The following is a 17,207-nucleotide window of genomic DNA, read 5'->3' on the forward strand; positions in this document are numbered from 1 at the left end:
GGATCGTGGACAAAGCAAATTGTAATCCCGCTGTACTCTGCTGGTCTGGTGGTTAGAGTTTGAAGCTTTCACTGCTGTTTTGATTGCAGGTCAGGGAATGAAGATTTATTGCTCTCCTCCAATCCGTGACAATAAATATCAGTTATTTCTCGGCAGAACGCTCAAATCTCAGTCTCGCCTTGTATCCTGTCCTTTCTCAAGTGAAGACCCTGATCAAATTCAACAGGAAACCATATTGTTCTTTCTGGGGTCCAGACGATGTTAATTCAGTTTAAATAGAGCGGGCTCTTCACTGCAGCTCATTGTGTTTCTGACTGGAGATGAGTTTTGTCTGCTGCACATTTCAGGATCATCTCTCAGTAATCACCGGCAAGAATATTCCCTTCCCGTGGGGAACACTAAAGAAGTCAAGGGCATTAACCACCAAACTTCCGATAAGCATTCTCCAAGGCGGCCTTCAAGACACACGACAACACAGAATCTCTGATCAGAAACTGATAACCCAATTCCATATACATGAAAATGGCCTCAATCGTGATCTTGGGTTCATGTCACACGACTTTTAACCCCCACCATTTTTCCTGGGCTTGCAAAATCCTACAAACTGGCCAGGCGTGAGACAATTCACACTGCTTTAACCTGTCATTATCCCACTCTCCATTCGCATTTTCTGCACCCGAAATGAATGATTTCGTGAATCATGATTTTTTTCCCAACAATAGACAGCAGTTTCATGCTCATCAATGTATTTCTATTCCGATCTTATTTGTTGTATTCAAATTCCACGACCGTTCTGGTGATTCCCAGATGATGAGCTGGTCGAGGGATTAGACCACTGGACGATCCGCTCACCTAAAACGGATGCTCCAGGTGAGGCTCGAACTCACAACCTCGGCATAGCCCGCTGGCTGTACTGCTGTATAAGTACCGCGCGCTAACCGATTGCGCCACTGGAGCACGGCGCTGGGCTCGTTTTTGTCAGGTTATTAAAGGCTCCCGCAGCGTTACCTCCGTTAATAACCGCTATTCGAGGCCACATTTCAGACCGGGAAAGAAACTGAACTGAGCCACAACAGATCAGCCATGATCTTATTGAATGGCGGGGCAGGCTCGAAGGGCTAGATGGCCTACTCCTGCTCCTATTTCTTATGTTCTTACGTTCTTATGTTCAAACCCATCAATGATTCTCTTTTCCTCGGCTCCACAGTGAGTGAGACAGTGAGAAGCAGCAGGATTATATCCCGCAGTCTCCAATCGCCAGCAGAAAGCGGCGACTGCAGCTTCAATCAGCGGGTTACTGCCCATCCCTGGGACACAAGATCCAACCCCGTTCAAACCTCCCCATACACCGAACACAAGCTCAGCAAAACGCAGATAGATTATATCCGGCTCACTGAACCTTCGAGTAGCATTTTCACAACACCCGAGTGATTCACAAACAAAATTCACACCAACTTTCCAAAGCTTTTCAGTGATAAATTCCTCTATTTGGTTGAAAAGCTGAGTGTTGGGAATCTGGAAATGAGCACCATGGGATTTGTGTTATCCAGTGACTTGTTTCCCAGGTTTAACCTCAGGTTTGCAATTCCATTTGTGTTGTATATTGAAGCGAATCTTACATCAAAATTAGAAGAAAACAAGTGAAATATTAAATCTTGGAAGAAATCCTGAGGGAAATGGATCACAATATTCGGAAGGAGGTGCAGTTGTGAATGGTGTTATTGATGATTGAGTGGAAAGTATTGGATGGTTGGGCTGCTGGTGGTCGGTTCCCTTCCCTCCCGTTAAATTCCTCCCTGAGATAAGAGAAATGGATTTATTTTACCTGCCCTTTCATAAGAGAAAGGGAATAACCAACACACTACAGCAGTGCTGCGGGATCAACGGAACTAAAGAGACTTGTATAGAATTGTAAACAGTGCGGTCATGCTGCAGTTCTGGAACAGGTTTTACAGTAATAGAATTGTGGTCATTGACACACTAGTTTAGAATGTATTTAACAGTGATTGTCTTAGTCTCTGCGACGCAATTGGTCAGCGCGTTCGGCTATGAACCCAAAGGTTGGTGGTTCGAAGCTCACACAGGGACGGAATTTCATTATTTTCTCTTCATCGGCAAACACTTGCCTGTTTGCAAAGTGTCCATGGGTGCCAATAAAAAATATCTCTCAATTGTTCCCGGCTGTACTGTTATCTGGAGTTACCAACATTATTTAATGACAACTGACTTCAAACATATTACATATAACATTATATATATGCTTCCATTATACTATTAAAGAAATACAATTGAAACATGAACTTGCGGCTGAGCATTTGTTCCAATTCCATGTTCCTGCTTCCATTCATTCCTGGATAGATCATAAATCTGTCTAACCCAAACTGAAATGTGTTCAATGATGGAACATCGGAACTTTCTGGAGTAGAGAATTCCGAAGATTCACGAGTCTTTGAGTGAAGCAATTTCTCTTCATTGCTGTCCTAAATCATCAGCGCCTTATCCTGAGATTGTGTCCCCGTGTTTGAGATTCCCGGATCAGGAGAACTAATGTTTCAGTTTTGTAATACTATTTATTGTTTCTCGTTAAAGATGTTGAGATTTTCCAGCATTTTTATAGGAGGAACCAGTAAGGGCAATGCGAGTATGAATGGGTGTTGGCCATTGAGGGGATTGCTCAACGGGATTTACATTTCTCTCTGCTATTCAAGGTGAAAGAAATATTGAATGAGGATTTTCGGTGCGCCTGTGTGGTTCCGTGGTGTAATGGTGAGCACTCTGGACTCTGAATCCAGCGATCCGAGTTCAAATCTCATCCGCGACCTTGTTTTCTTATGCAGATGGTTGATTTGCTGAAGAGTGTTTTGTTTAAATGTATCACAAAGCACCAATCGAGAGGACAATTTGTCAGCCAGTTCAATTGGTCTGACAATGCACAGTTTGATAATCCTCTGGTTCCAGGTGTCTGCAACGTCAGTGCTTTTCGTTTTTTTGCTGCTCTTTAATTCCTCTGTTGGAAAATAAAAAGAAGCGGTTTGTGTCTCATAATAGCAATTCGACTCGAGTCTGGCAATTATTGAGCAAGTGTGTGTGTGTGTGTGTGTGTGTGTGTGTGTGTGTGAGCGTGAGAGAGAGAGATAGAGAGTGTGTAGGTGTGTGTGCATGTGTGATGTCCCCGACTTGCCCCAAATTTTATAAATTGCCGCTCCCCCTATAAACTTGCCCTAATCTAGTTCACCTCGATTAAATCACTCCTCAATCTCCTCTCCAATGGACAACAATCCCAGCATCACAAACCAGAAACTTCTGGCTAATTTGAACTTTTCAGAATAAAACTTACTCCGAAGAAATTCCTCCATCTGTTTTAACTGAAATTTGTCAACTTTTAAAAAAACTCTGTATTTTGCTTCTTAAAATTAAACATGCTTAAAAGAAATTCTTCAACAGATTTCATCAACATTTTTTAGAAAATATTTTCACCATTCTGAAAAATGTAATGTTTCCATGTTTTTTTTTCGAGAAATTTCCAACTTTTAAAAAGTAGCTTAAGCTTGCTGACGTATTTTTCCCAAATACTTTAACGAGAATTTTTCATTTAAAAAAGAAACATTTTTCTTTCAAAAGAAAAGTTTTTTTCATTTTTTATCAACATTTGTGTTTGAAAAATAAGTAGCTAAGATAAATATCTTCACAGAAGCTGATTGCATTTGGTCAACATTTCCCAGAATTGGTCTAAAATTAATGAAAAAAATATTTTTCATCAACACGAACATGGAGTTTTTAAAGTAAAGTGACATAGCGAGCCAGCCAGGAGTCGAACCTGGAATCTTCTGATCCGTAGTCAGACGCGTTATCCATTGCGCCACTGGCCCACAGCAAAACCACCTGCAGCACTATTTACATATCCGTCCGAAGCTTCAAAATTGGCGGAAACATGGTCAAAACATATTCGGATTCGTGAGGAAATGTTACATAACTGAAATTTGCTATTCTCACTCGCAGTCATTCTACTTTGCCTTGAATTGAGTTAACCTGCTGTGTTGGAATTCGAACCCTGGTTCTCAAAGCGTCATTTGCTTCTCTGCGTTATCAATCCAGCGTCAACAACATGAGTGGAAACCGCACCCAGTGAATCCACTATTGAATATTACCTGAACACAGATCTTACAATCATATGACATTGGCTCTTACTTCAGCCTCAAAATACATTCAGGAAAAGACAAAAGTGCTGAAAATTCATGACAACACAGAGCAGGAAAGAAGATAGACCTATTCTGACTCAGCACACATTTTATCAGTTCGTTCAGTGGCTAAAAAAGCTGGTCAGAGGCTGGGAATCCTGCAGGAGTAACTTACCTCCTGACTCCCAAAAAACATCGGACATAGAACAGTACATCACAGTACAGGTCATTCGTCCCATGATGTTGTGCTGAGCTTTGTCCGAACCCAAGATCAAGATCAAGATCAAGCTATCCCACTCCCTATCATTCTGGAGTGCTCCATGTGCCTACCCAAGAACCGCTTGAAAGTTCCTAAAGTGTCCGACTCCACTATCACAGCAGTGAGTCCATTCCACACCTCAAACACTTTCTGAGTAAAGAACATACCTCGGACATCCTCCTATATGAGCCTTATAGCTATGCCCCCGACTGACAGCTACATCCACTCGAGGAAATAGTCTCTGAATCAGTGGAACAGTCCACCATCGACGTGGCATAAGTCAGGAGTGCGATAGAATGTTCCCCACTTGTCTGCATGATGCAGGGATCCACCAAAGGCACCTTAGACAGCACCTTCCAAACACAAGACCACTTCCACCCGGCAGCCCCCCCGCACTCCTCCAACACCACACAGACAACAGCATCACCAAGCCTCTCAGCATTCTGTGTGACGCCAATGTTATTTGCCATTTGTCAGCTTCAAACATAAACATAAAGTAGCCGACTGCGGACTTTCGAAATCTGAAATGAAAACAGAAAATACTGGGTGATGTCAGTACGTTTGGCACTATCTGTGGAGCGGGAATCAGAACTAACTTGTCCCGTCCAAGATGGGTGTGGGCGCCTGCCATGTGGGTGTCCGAGTGGGCTCTTTCCGTGCTCTTAAACTCTGCCTTTTTACGGAGCCAGTCAGCAGAAAGCCATTTGGTATTTGGTTTGTTGCAGCTTGTGTGAACTGATGTTTGAAGACAGTGTGAGGCAAAATGTAATACCAATTAGCACAGAAAACCAGCAAGCTGATCCTGCCGAAACCCGGGATTGAACCAGTGACTTTTAGATTTTCAGTCTAACGCTCTCCCAACTGAACTATTTCGGCTGGCGTGTAAATCGGAAGCTTTCGTCTGCCAGATATCTAAGACAGCAATGATTTCTGCCCATTCGTCAATGCATCATTTTCATCTCTCTTCAAATAATCTCAACCTAATGTCCTCAGTGATAAAAACAAATTATTGCGGATGGGAAAACAGGAAATGCTCCAAAATCTCCCAATGTCTGACAGCACCTGTAAGGAGTGAAAAGGGCGGATGTTTCCAGTCCAGATGACACTTTATCAAACGGAGTTACACCGATGGAGAAGACAGACAGGAACACAGGCTGAATGACTGTCTGACAATACAAGCGACAGAATTGCAAGCATTGAGACTGCAATCCCTGCTCAGAGGATGGATTGGGACTTTCTAACTGAGGTTCAAATCCTGTAATTTTCACCTCCCGTCATTTCTCATCGTGACTTATTTTTGTTGAAAATTATTGGAAATAAAGCAATGGGTGCAGAGATGGTCAATTCATTACAAATCTCTTACATCAGCATCACTGAGGGTCCAGTGATCGGGATCGGCGCCGTGACGCGGTTTCGATTCCCAGTCACGGAGTGAATCATTTTTTGTTCAATTCTTTATTTAATGAAAACACGCCTCACAGCGTCTGTGAAGGGAACAACATCTAAATCTTCCAGCTGGATGAACTGGCATCGGAGCTGGAGAAGTCAGAGATGTAACACTAACGATAAACTCTGAAGAACATACATGCCAGATACACAACATACATGTCAGATACACACCCAACACACATGTCAAATCATGTCACTTTCAAGGTGTGTCTTTTAACTTTCTGCTCTCCACCTCAGACATTTCCACATTCATCAAAAACCCCCACCACAAACCCCATCCTTCTCCTCAATCCACTGATAATCTTACTAGTGCCGGAAGGTGCTCACAGCATTTGGCTCCATAGCTCAGTGGTTAGAGCACTGGTCTTGTAAACCAGGGGTCGCGAGTTCAATTCTCGCTGGAGCCTCGACCCAAAGTTTAGCTAATACAAACCGTTGGAAAAAGGCAAATAGAGTGAGAGGCGAAACAGAGTCCTCTCATGAGTGGAGGGGCAGATTAGGTGCTAATTTGGAAAGCAAAACGATTTTCTTCTTCATGAAAAGAAATCGAAAGATCAGAACATATTTGACAAGCTGATAAATATAAATGTTGATATTAAGAATGGAATAGATGCGTTTGTACAAGGAATGTATAAAGTTAGCATGTAGGTGCAGCAGATATTTGGAAGGGAAATTACATTTTGTTCTCATTGCCGGCAGACTGGAGTTTAAAAATAACGAGGTGTTTCTGCTGCTACACAGGATTTTGTGGAAACCAGGTTGAATATTCTGCGCAGATGTGACAGTCACATTTAAAAAGGGATATGCTTTGCATTAGAAACGGGAAAGAGAAGGTTCACCAGATTGTTCCCTGGGGTCAGTGAGTTGTCCTATGATGAAATACTCTGGAGTTTAGAAGAATAAGCGGTGATCTATTTAAACTTACACAGTTCTGATTCGGTTTGATAGGATGGAGGCTGAGAGATTTTCTTTTTCTCTGCTGGTCGGGAATCTAACCCCCTGCTGCACAGATCAGCGGCTGGTCATTTAGGGCTAAGATAAGGAGAAATTACTTCACTCAAAGGGCAAGAATCTTTGGTATTTTCTGTGCCTGACAGTTATGTACGCCCCATCATCGAGCACATTTAAGGTTGTGATAAACGGGTTTCTGATCTCTTGGAGAATTCAGGGATATGGGGAGCTGGTGGAAAACTACGTTGTATCCCAAGATCAGCCATGATGGTATTGAATGGTGGAAATCTCGATGGACCGAGTGGTCTGCTCCTCCTCCTATGATTCCTGTTAGAATAAAAACAGGAAGGACTGGAATTTCTCAGCAGGGTTTGCAATAAATGTGGAGTTAAGTTTCCGAGTTCAATATGATTCTTTTCAAACGAGTAACTGAGTGTGAATTATAACAAGTAGCACAACATCGAGATTGCAAACACTTCCAGTATCACTTCTATCTGTCTTTTTGAGCACACACTACTATCAGATATTTCAGATGGTGATTAACCATATTAGTCTGCACCGATAAACCCATTAAATTCTGTTGGAGACTGAACGAAATGCGAATAAATGCTCGGTGTCAAAATCGAACTTTCCCCTCAGTGCACTTTATTTCACAGAAAACATTTGAGGGTGAAATCAGAGCAGTGATAACATGTCTTTAACATCGAGGTTTGGATCATGTTGAGCAACAAACTGAAATCAAACAATTTCCCTTACCCGATACGAGAAAGCTTAACGAAAGTTTTTGCCCGCATTTGAACCGGGAACCTTTCGCGTGTGAGGCGAGTGTGATAACCACTACACTACAGAAACAGCTGGAAGCAGGGTAGAGCAAACCTGCCTGTCTGCAATGTTCAACGACGCTGTGTCGCTGCAGGTTCCGATGGTCAGACTGAGAGCCCATGTCACTGAATTCAGGAAGATAACCGTTACTTTCAATCTGATTGTACAACTTATCCCCAACATCAACATTTAAAAGCGTTCGTCTCGCAAATATCTAAGGGAGCAATGATTTCTGCCCATGCATTAATGCATCATTTTCATCTTTCTTCCAATAATCATCCGCATTTTGTATCCTGTCGCTCCCCTTTATTCTTTGTTCTTAAAATCTGATATTTCCAATTCAGATACAAAAGAGGAAATCTCCCTGATACTGATTCCGCCAGAACTGGTGCAGACCGGGAAGTAACACATGATTGTTGTACAGCAATAAACCTACATTCCCTGACCGGGAATCGAACCCGGGCCGCGAGAACGCCGAATCCTAACCACTAGACCACCAGGGAAGCTGATAAACACTTGATAAAATATTAATTTATCCATGAACCACCTGCCTTTTGTTCTGTTTCTGTCTTTTTATTCACCAAATACAAGTTTCTCCTTCACATTGTCATGTTTATATCACACACAAGTGATATAAGCTTGTGGCCACAGTGCAGAATCCAAACCACTGATCCAACAGGGAAGCTGGCAGTGACTTTCCCAATCAGCGGATCATCCTCATTTTAGCCTTTCTCTTCGTTCTCTTCCGTCACACAATAGGCAGGTTTCTCATTATAAAAACATACTCTGCTTATTTCCACACTTGACACCTGTCATCGAGCCCATGGTGGTGAAAACGATGACGTTGCACCATTGGAACACCCGGGTTCCGCCATCACCAGCTCAGTGTTACCTTGTTACTCCGGGACCCGGCAGTCAGAGTGTTCTCCCACCCCCAGTAAGTCCCCAGAGTTCAGAAGCTGTGACATCTTCTTCAGAGCCTTCAGTGTATACTCGATGGAGACGAATATCACGCGAAGGCCATCTCCACGCCCCCACTACTTCCCTTCAAAAAATAGAGCAACAGGAAATTAAGAAACGACGAGCTTAAGGGCAGTTTAAATGATGGTGTCCCTTCAGTGCAGCTCATTGTGTTTCTAAAGTGAGATGATTTCTGTTTGTTACACAGTTCAGGCTGGCCTGATTCAGAGAAGGATCAGGCTCAATCCTCCCGATGGCCTTTCCCAACTCCATTTCTTTAAACGAATTTCAGTAACATTTCCGTTAAATAATATGACTGTGATATATGTCAATGTGGTTGTATGGCCGAGCGGTCTAAGGCTCCAATCTCCGTGGAGGTGTGGGTTCGAATCCCAACGCGAGCGGAGTTGATTTAAACTTTGATCCTTACTGCTTTTGTAAGATTGAATGCAGGAGTGTGTGCAGTGTCGTTTTCGTCATGTGATTCTTCGATGAAATGTGCGCCTTTTCCTCCAGTTCACTTACAGTATTACTTGTATCTGACTGTTTGAGCACACACTACTATCAGAAATTTCTGATGGTGATTAACCATATTCGTCTGCACCTATAAACCCATTAAATTCTGTTGGAGACTGAACGAGATGCGAATAAATGCTCGGTGTCAAAATCGAACTTCCCCGTCAGTGCACCTTATTTCACAGGAAGTATTTGAGGATGAAATCAGAGAAATGATAACATGTCTTTAACATCGAGGTTCGGATAATGTGTAGCAACAAACTGAAACCAAATAGTTTCCCTTCCCCGACATAAGCAAGCTTAATGATTGTTCCTGCCCGGTTTCGGGCCGGGGACCTTTCGCGTGTGAGGCGAACGTGATAACCACTACACTACAGAAACAACTGGAAAACTAATGGAGCAAATCAGCCTGTCTGCAATGTTCAACTGCGCTGTGTTGCTGCAGGTTCCGATAGTCAGACTGAGAGCCCATGTCACTGAATTCAGGAAGATAACCGTTACTTTCAATCTGATTGTACAACTTATCCCGAACAGCAAAATTTAAAAGCGTTCGTCTCGCAAATATCTAAGGGAGCAATGATTTCTACCCATTCATTAATGCATCATTTTCATCTTTCTTCGAATACTCTCAGCATTTGTATCATCAGCGCTTTGTAACCTGTCGCTCCCTTTTATCTTTGTTCTTTAAATGTGACATTTCCAATTCAGATACTAAAGAGGAAATCTCCCTGATACTGATTCCGACAGAACTGGTGCAGATCGGGAAGTAACGCAGGATTGTTGTACAGCAATAAATCTACATTCCCTGACCGGGAATCGAACCCGGGCCGTGACGGTGAAAGCGCCGAATCCTAACCACTAGACCACCAGGGAAGCTGGCTAATAGTAAAATATTAATTTATCCATGCGCCACCTGCCTTTTGTTTTATTTCTACACGGGGACACAATCCCAGGATAAGGTGCTGATGATTCAGGGCTGAGATGAGGAGAAATTGCTTCACTCAAAGGCTCGTGAATCTTCGGAATTCTCTACTCCAGAGGTTTCTGATGTTCCATCATTGAACACATTTCAGTTTGGGTTAGACAGATTTATGATCATTCCAGGAATGAATGGAAGCAGGAATATGGAATTGGAACAAATGCTTAGCCACAAGTTCATGTTTCAATTGTATTTTTTTATGTTTAAAGGTATAATGGAAGCATATATATAAATATATATGATATATATATGTAATGGTGTACTGATATATATGTATGTATATATAATGTTATATGTAATATGTTTGAAGTCAATCGTCATTAAATAATGTTGGTAATACCAGATAACAGTACAGCCGGGAACAATTCACAGCTATTTTTTATTGGCACCCACGGACCCATTGCCAACAGGCAACTGTTTACCCGTGAATGCTGATGGTGAGGAAATAGTAAAATTCCGTCCCTGCGTAGTCTCGAACCACCAACCTTTCGGTTAATAGCCGAACACGCTAACCAATTGCGCCATAGAGACTGAGACAGCAGCAATTTGTGACCAATGATCACGCAATCTGAAGCTTAATTTCATTATTCATGCACTGGGCTTTGCTTTTATAAGGGCTACAATTAACCTTGTCTCATTTATGACTGTTCATGGCAGTGTTCACTACAATCACACATTTGGTGCAGTCTTGTACAGTAATGCACTATGCCATGTCTCTTTATATACTGCGTTTGACTCATTTGAATCATTATTGCAATAGACTTTGCAACTGTGTACACTACATTACATGCCGCTTCATTTATTAATACATGTAGACATGCCATGATAAATGCTACAAATCATCGTCTCTGAACTATTATTACTTAGTCAAGAGTTCACTTACGTTACATTAGGTTCCATCTCAGATATTATTGTGCTAGGCTCGATGTCATGCACTACTGAACACACCGGTGTATCACTGAAAAAGAAGACACTTTCTCACTAATTGTTTTTCTATAAAATGTGTCTAATAGATGGAATCGAACCAAGAGCGAGTGAGAAGAATAGATGGATATGAACTAAAAAGTGCAATATAATTGTGTGGATGAAATTGTGTTATAGATCAGAGTGAGTTAGGGCTCGAATTGTGCTGAAGTTAAAAATTATAACAAGGAACTATATTTACATATACACAGAACATATTATAGAAGCAGGGTTCGGCTGGATTTCTGAACGGACTAAGGAAAAAAATGAGAGCCGAGGAATGGAAAATCCAGCGAAAAAGAGACTTGTGTCCAATTATAATGAAATATTATTTGATAATGTCTGGATGATAAAATGGACAAATCTTTAAATCACTAAAAGGTAAGGTTATTCAATAATTAGTTGGTAATTGACATGTTCAGTAACCGGAAGGTAAATATGAATGCAAGTATTAAATTCACTATCCTTCGGCCAGATTTTCCTGTGAATGTTACTGACAGATATTAATGCCATTGCTTTACTGATTGTTCCCTTTCCATGGAAACAGGGAAATAAATTTTCCTCAAATATCTTCTCAAACCTGCTGCACTGACCTTGGGATTAAAGTGATACAACACCACCATCTGCTGGCGGACAACAGCGACTGCAGGCGCTGATACTTGTGAGTCTGAGAACCGGTTACTGAAATATGAATATTGAACGATATTGTCCGAGATCGGAGTTTGTAGAAGGATCTCGGCTGGCGTATTCGCCCTTTTTATAACCAGGCACCGCAGATAAATCGTGTTCTTCATTTCCCATTGGGAGATAATGTCTGGAGATTGAAGTTGGGATTATTTGAAACTTCAAACTGTACATTCGATGCAGTTATCAGACGTTAATCAAATTCAGAATCTTAGTGGGTAAACATTGCTGCCCTCTGCAATTCGTTTGTCAGACATTTTCACGGTTTAGTCTCAAAAAAGGCACAAAGAATCAGACATTTACAGGGACACACACACACACACACACACACACACACACACACACACACACACACACACACGCACACGCAGGTATTGGAGCCTACAGAGATACAGGGGGGCATACACAGATTCAGGGACACATATAGATGTAGGGGCACACTAGATTCAGGCGCAGACATATAGAGATCCTCGTAACTCGAAAGATACAAGGGCACACACAGAATCAGAGGCATATACAATGTCTCAGCTTGTACACTGCCGAATTCTCTCTCGTAGTTCCAGACTTTTCAATGAGTTCAAGCAGGCAACTGTTTGCCCGTGAATGCTGATAGTGAGAAAAATAGCAAAAATCCGTCCCTGAGTGGTCTTGAACCACCAACCTTTCGATTAACAGCCGAACACGCTGACCAATTGCGCCACATAGACAGCAGTAATTAAATATATTCTAAACTAGTGTGTCACTGGCCGCAATTCTATTTCTGAAAACCTGTTCCAGAACTGCAGCATGACCGCACTGTTTACAATTCGATGCAAGTCTCTTTAGTTCCGTTGATCCTGCAGCACTGCTGGAGTGTGTTTCTCCTATGAACGGGCAGGTAAAATGAATCCATGTCTCTCATCACAGGCAGGAAGGGAACTAACGACCAGTAGCCCAAAGATCCAATATATTCCACTCAATCATCAATAACACCATTCACAACTGCACCTCCTTCCGAATATTGTGAACCATTTCCCTCAGGATTTAGTTCCAAGACTTAATATTTCCCTGGTTTTCCCCCAATTTTGACAGGAGATTCACTTCAATATACAGAGTAAATGGAGAAAGAAGAAGCTTTGCATTGGCCCGGAATCGAACCCGGGCCTCCCGCGTGGGAAGCGAGAATTCTACCACTGAACCACCAATGCTGCTCTTGCTAATGCAACCCCCACATGCTCTCTCTTCCTTCACACTCAGCAGCATTGTAATTTCCTTACTTTGTCCTTTCGTTCCCCAAATGCCCACAAAAACTCTCACTCAAATCTCACACGCAATATCGCACAAGCCTCTCATGCTGTTCAACACCTTCCTTTCATTCACAACCGCATCTCAAACTTTCAACCTTCCTCCAAAACACAAGCACTCTACAACAATCCCCCTCTCACACCGTCTCATTCTCCCAAATATGCCTCTGCTTTCACCACATCAGTCTAAACACGCTTAAAACGTATTCAAATCATTTGCACACTGTCTCTTCCACTCAACTCATATCACTACAATACGCCTCATGCCATTCTGCAAAAGCTTTAAGTTGCTACATTTCTTCAAAGCTGGTACCCAGTGCGACACCAGGCCAAACTTCCACTTTCAACACTTGATGGCGCCTATATAGGGTTACAAGTTAGCTCGGAATGAGTTAAAAAAATAGGGCTTAGGCGAGCTAGGAGGAGGCATGAGAAGTCCTTGCCAAGTTGGATAAAGGAAAACCCCAAAGCTTTTTACTCTTACGTTAAAAACATGCATTAAATCTTCATATATCGAGGCCAGTCTGTGACATCTGAAAGCAATGAATCCTAACGACGAGACTACCAGCATCCCGTCTACCTGATTCTCCCAGATACTGGTTACAGGAATGTGCACAGCGCCGATTGTCCGCACTCACACACTCCTTCCTGTCTGTTAAGACGTGAAATTGTTTATATTTTCCACATTGGCTTCCAGTGTGATGAAAGCAGAGCTGTGATAAGCTGATGTTCTTCAGTGGATTTACTGCAGAAAGGTTTATATCAATTCGATGCAAACATTGGCGTTTGAATGTGGTCAGTTACAGTGAAATTTAATGCAGTGGAAGGGAGCCTACTCGCTTTTACAGGAGGAACCAGCAAGGGAAATATAAATATGAATAATTGTACAACGGGACTGGTATTTATCCCTGCTGTTCAAATTGGCACAAGTATTGATCCACGATTTTCAAATTTCACCACATGTTGGGTTCTGTGGTGTAATGGTGAGCACTCTAGACTCTAAATTCAGCGATCCGAGTTCAAATCTCTGCATGAGCCTTGTTTTAATTTGCAAATACAGATGATGGATTGGCTGAAGGGCGTTTCGTTTAAGTTTATCACCAAATCCTAATCGAAAGAAAAAATTGACAGCCTGTTCAACTGCTGTTACTCAATTCAAGGGCAATTAGGATTGGTAGTAAATGAATAAAGACAATCTCAATAATGGACCTTTTCCTCACAAGTAAAAGCAAACTTTCTGACAGTTCTTGTGCCTGAAACTTTCGAAACATCGAGCTAATATGTAACAACTATCCTAATGATCACAGGTGGGCCAGTGGCGCAATGGATAACGCGTCTGACTACGGATCGGAAGATTCCCGGTTCGACTCGTGGTTGGCTCAGTACAAACCTTTAAAAGGTGTTTACTAATTCCTTGTTACTTTCGATGAAAAAGTTATTCAATAGCTTTATACTTATTCAGACAAATGCTGGCAAGCATATTTTCAGCTTCTCTGGAGAAAGTAATTTTTGGAGATTGCTAAAGAAGAGCAACCGACTATTTTAAGTTATTTTTTTCGAAAAAAAAAAATCGTTTAATAAGATTAGGATATTAAATAAATGCTAAACTCAAATGCATTTTGGACAAAATTCAACATGTCTTAGAAAATTTACAGAATTTTATCATTTTTTTCATAAAATTCCGCATTTCTGATTTTGGAGAAAGCATTTCAAGCTGAGGTCAGTGCAAAGATAATATGACTGTAACATCGAGTTTGTGATAATATTCAGCACCAAACTGAAATCATACAGACTTCCCTCACCCTAGCATGTTTCAGATGTTGATGAACTATGTTAGTCAGCGCCTAAACCTATTGAATTGTCCTGTAGACTGGATGACTTGCTGATATGTGCAGGTGTCAAAATAGGAACGTTTCATTCCTGGCATTGCATCAAACAATTTATCATTTCTTATTTCACACAAAGCATTTGAGGCCGAGGTCAGAGCGAAGGTACTATGGGTGTAACATCGAGATTCAGATAATGTTCAGGAACAAAATGGCCGGGCCGATGAAGGCATGCTTTAAGGTGCGAGGGGCAAGGTTTAAAGGAGATGAATATGGCAGATTGTTTGCACAGAGAGTAGTGGGTTCCTGGAACTCGCTGCCGGGGAGACATAGTAGAAGAGGATGCAGTTGTGACTTTTAAGTCAGTTGACAAGTACATGAATAGGATGGGAATAGAGGGATATGGTCCCGGAAGGATAGGGGGTTTTAGTTAAGTGGGGCAGCATGGTCAGTGAAGGTTTGAAGGGCCGAATGGCATGATCCTAGGCTGTAATTTTCTTTGTTCTTTGTACTGCCGTTCTTCTTTACCGAAAACTGAGCTTCAGACTCCGTAGCTCTATGTTTAACCACTCCATCTCTGACATCTCCAGTCACACAACCCTGTGAGATGTCTATACTGATCTTATTGTGGCATCATGAGCGTTCCACATACAACATGACTTGTATCTATAAATTCTCATCTTGAACGTTTCAATTGAAATTTCAAGGCGAGCAGAGCTTTTTGAGCAGAATGGTTCAGATTCCCATCCCCTTTTAATGTGAACAAGTTATTTCTGATTTCACAACAGGGGTTGTCTATGAAACAATGACTGAACACAGGGGGTGAATGTGAGAAGCTGAAGTTTCCAGTTGAAGAGGTTCCCAGTGTCTCTGAGCAGCTGAACTGGGGAAGCCTTTGGGCAGAGACTGTCCTGCTGCTATTTCCCTTCCTGACCACCGGGGGTCGCTGTAACACGCCCGGGCGCTGCCCCGCCCAGTGTCACCTTTGCCCACTCCGGCCCGGCCGCTGCTCGTTGGCGGAACATCCGGGTCCTGTAGAGAGGCGGGGACAGCCGCCATATTGCAGTGACGTCACCATCAGCCCCTCCCCCGTCGAGGAAAAAGCGACGGTTCAGAAATGTAGAAAGTGAGAGAAATTCCCACCCGGAAAGGAATTAAAATTAAATAAAATACATATTTTTATAAAGAGGCAGGTGGCGGAACCGCGCATGTGCTGTAGTATTTTCCCAGAGCGCACCGCGCGGCAGTGATTGAAAAACAGACGGAATAAAAAATAGAAACGATTTTCCCGAATGGAGAAGGAACCGAAAGTCTGACGGGTGAGGATGTGAATAATAATCATCAAGATTCAACATATTAAAAGATTAAAATGTAACTGCCTGGGCGCATGTGCGGGAGGGGAATTCCCCCAGAGTGCAGCGCGTGGGACGCCGTCTCCCCTGGCAACGCAAGATGGACGCCGGCCGTCTCCCCTGGCAACGCAAGGTGGACGCCGGCCGTCTCCCCTGACAACGCAAGATGGCCGCTGGCCGTGAGTGATTGTGGCGCAGGCGCAGTGAGGTCTGCCTGCAGCCCATTGTCCAGATTGCCCCCCAGTGGATGTGGTGGGGATGGTGCAGCAGATGGAGCAACAATCCCAGTTTCAATGGGTGGAGAGAAGCTGCAATGCTGCTCCCTGTTGTTCACTCCTCTCCCCAGTCTCAGCATTGCAGAGTGTTTAAACAAGAGGGTGCATTGTCACAGCAGCAGGGTCTCCACGTCCTTCCGGTAGTAAGGTGACCAGAACTGGACGCAGTTCTCCAAATGCAGTCTAACCAACGTTCTGTACAACTGCAGCATTAGACGCCAGCTCTTATACTATATACCCCTTCCTATAAAAGCTAGCATTCTGTAAGCTTTCTTGGCAACCTTCTCCACCTGTGTTGCCACCTTCAGAGACTTGAGCACTTGCACTCCCGGGTCCCTCTGCATTTCTATACTCTTAACTGGTCTACCCTTTATCATGCAACTTTCTCTACATTATTCCTTCCAAAACGCATCACCTCGCATTTATCAGGATCAATATATATCTTGAGAAATTTGCCTACCTCGGAATTACTCTCGCAGAGATATTACCACGATGCCACTGTCACCCTTTCAACATTGATAGAGTACTTACAGCAGAGAAGAAGGCCGCTTTGAAGCGTCATGTGCGTGTTGGCCCTCTAAAGGTCCAGTTCATCCAATAACACTCTGTACCCCACAGTCTCGCATTTAGTTCATTTTCAGACAATTATCCAATCCCATTTTGAACCCATTAATTGGCTCTGCCTGCACCACACTCTCAAACAGCACATT

General features: G+C 42.7%; 1 protein-coding gene and 8 non-coding genes across 9 annotated transcripts in view; 2 read left to right on the forward strand and 7 right to left on the reverse strand.

Annotated features, from left to right (window-relative positions):
* Positions 1–17,207, forward strand: part of LOC145362417 (uncharacterized) — a 1,142,232-nt gene that overhangs the window by 692,056 nt on the left and 432,969 nt on the right. The window lies entirely within an intron of this gene.
* trnai-uau (transfer RNA isoleucine (anticodon UAU)) lies at positions 863–957 on the reverse strand. The gene is made up of 2 exons: positions 920–957; positions 863–898 (listed from the first exon to the last, which is right to left on the reverse strand). It is a non-coding gene; the product is annotated as a tRNA-Ile (tRNA).
* Positions 3,797–3,869, reverse strand: trnar-acg (transfer RNA arginine (anticodon ACG)). The gene has a single exon. It is a non-coding gene; the product is annotated as a tRNA-Arg (tRNA).
* Positions 5,241–5,313, reverse strand: trnaf-gaa (transfer RNA phenylalanine (anticodon GAA)). Its single transcript has one exon. It is a non-coding gene; the product is annotated as a tRNA-Phe (tRNA).
* Positions 6,221–6,293, forward strand: trnat-ugu (transfer RNA threonine (anticodon UGU)). The gene has a single exon. It is a non-coding gene; the product is annotated as a tRNA-Thr (tRNA).
* On the reverse strand, positions 9,444–9,516 carry trnav-cac (transfer RNA valine (anticodon CAC)). Its single transcript has one exon. It is a non-coding gene; the product is annotated as a tRNA-Val (tRNA).
* trnae-uuc (transfer RNA glutamic acid (anticodon UUC)) lies at positions 9,937–10,008 on the reverse strand. The gene has a single exon. It is a non-coding gene; the product is annotated as a tRNA-Glu (tRNA).
* Positions 12,395–12,468, reverse strand: trnan-guu (transfer RNA asparagine (anticodon GUU)). Its single transcript has one exon. It is a non-coding gene; the product is annotated as a tRNA-Asn (tRNA).
* Positions 12,878–12,948, reverse strand: trnag-ccc (transfer RNA glycine (anticodon CCC)). The gene has a single exon. It is a non-coding gene; the product is annotated as a tRNA-Gly (tRNA).

Source organism: Carcharhinus amblyrhynchos, unplaced genomic scaffold (genome assembly GCF_965287045.1).
Source record: "Carcharhinus amblyrhynchos unplaced genomic scaffold, sCarAmb.v2.hapA scaffold_38, whole genome shotgun sequence".
In the NCBI taxonomy this organism is placed as follows: Eukaryota; Metazoa; Chordata; class Chondrichthyes; order Carcharhiniformes; family Carcharhinidae; genus Carcharhinus; species Carcharhinus amblyrhynchos.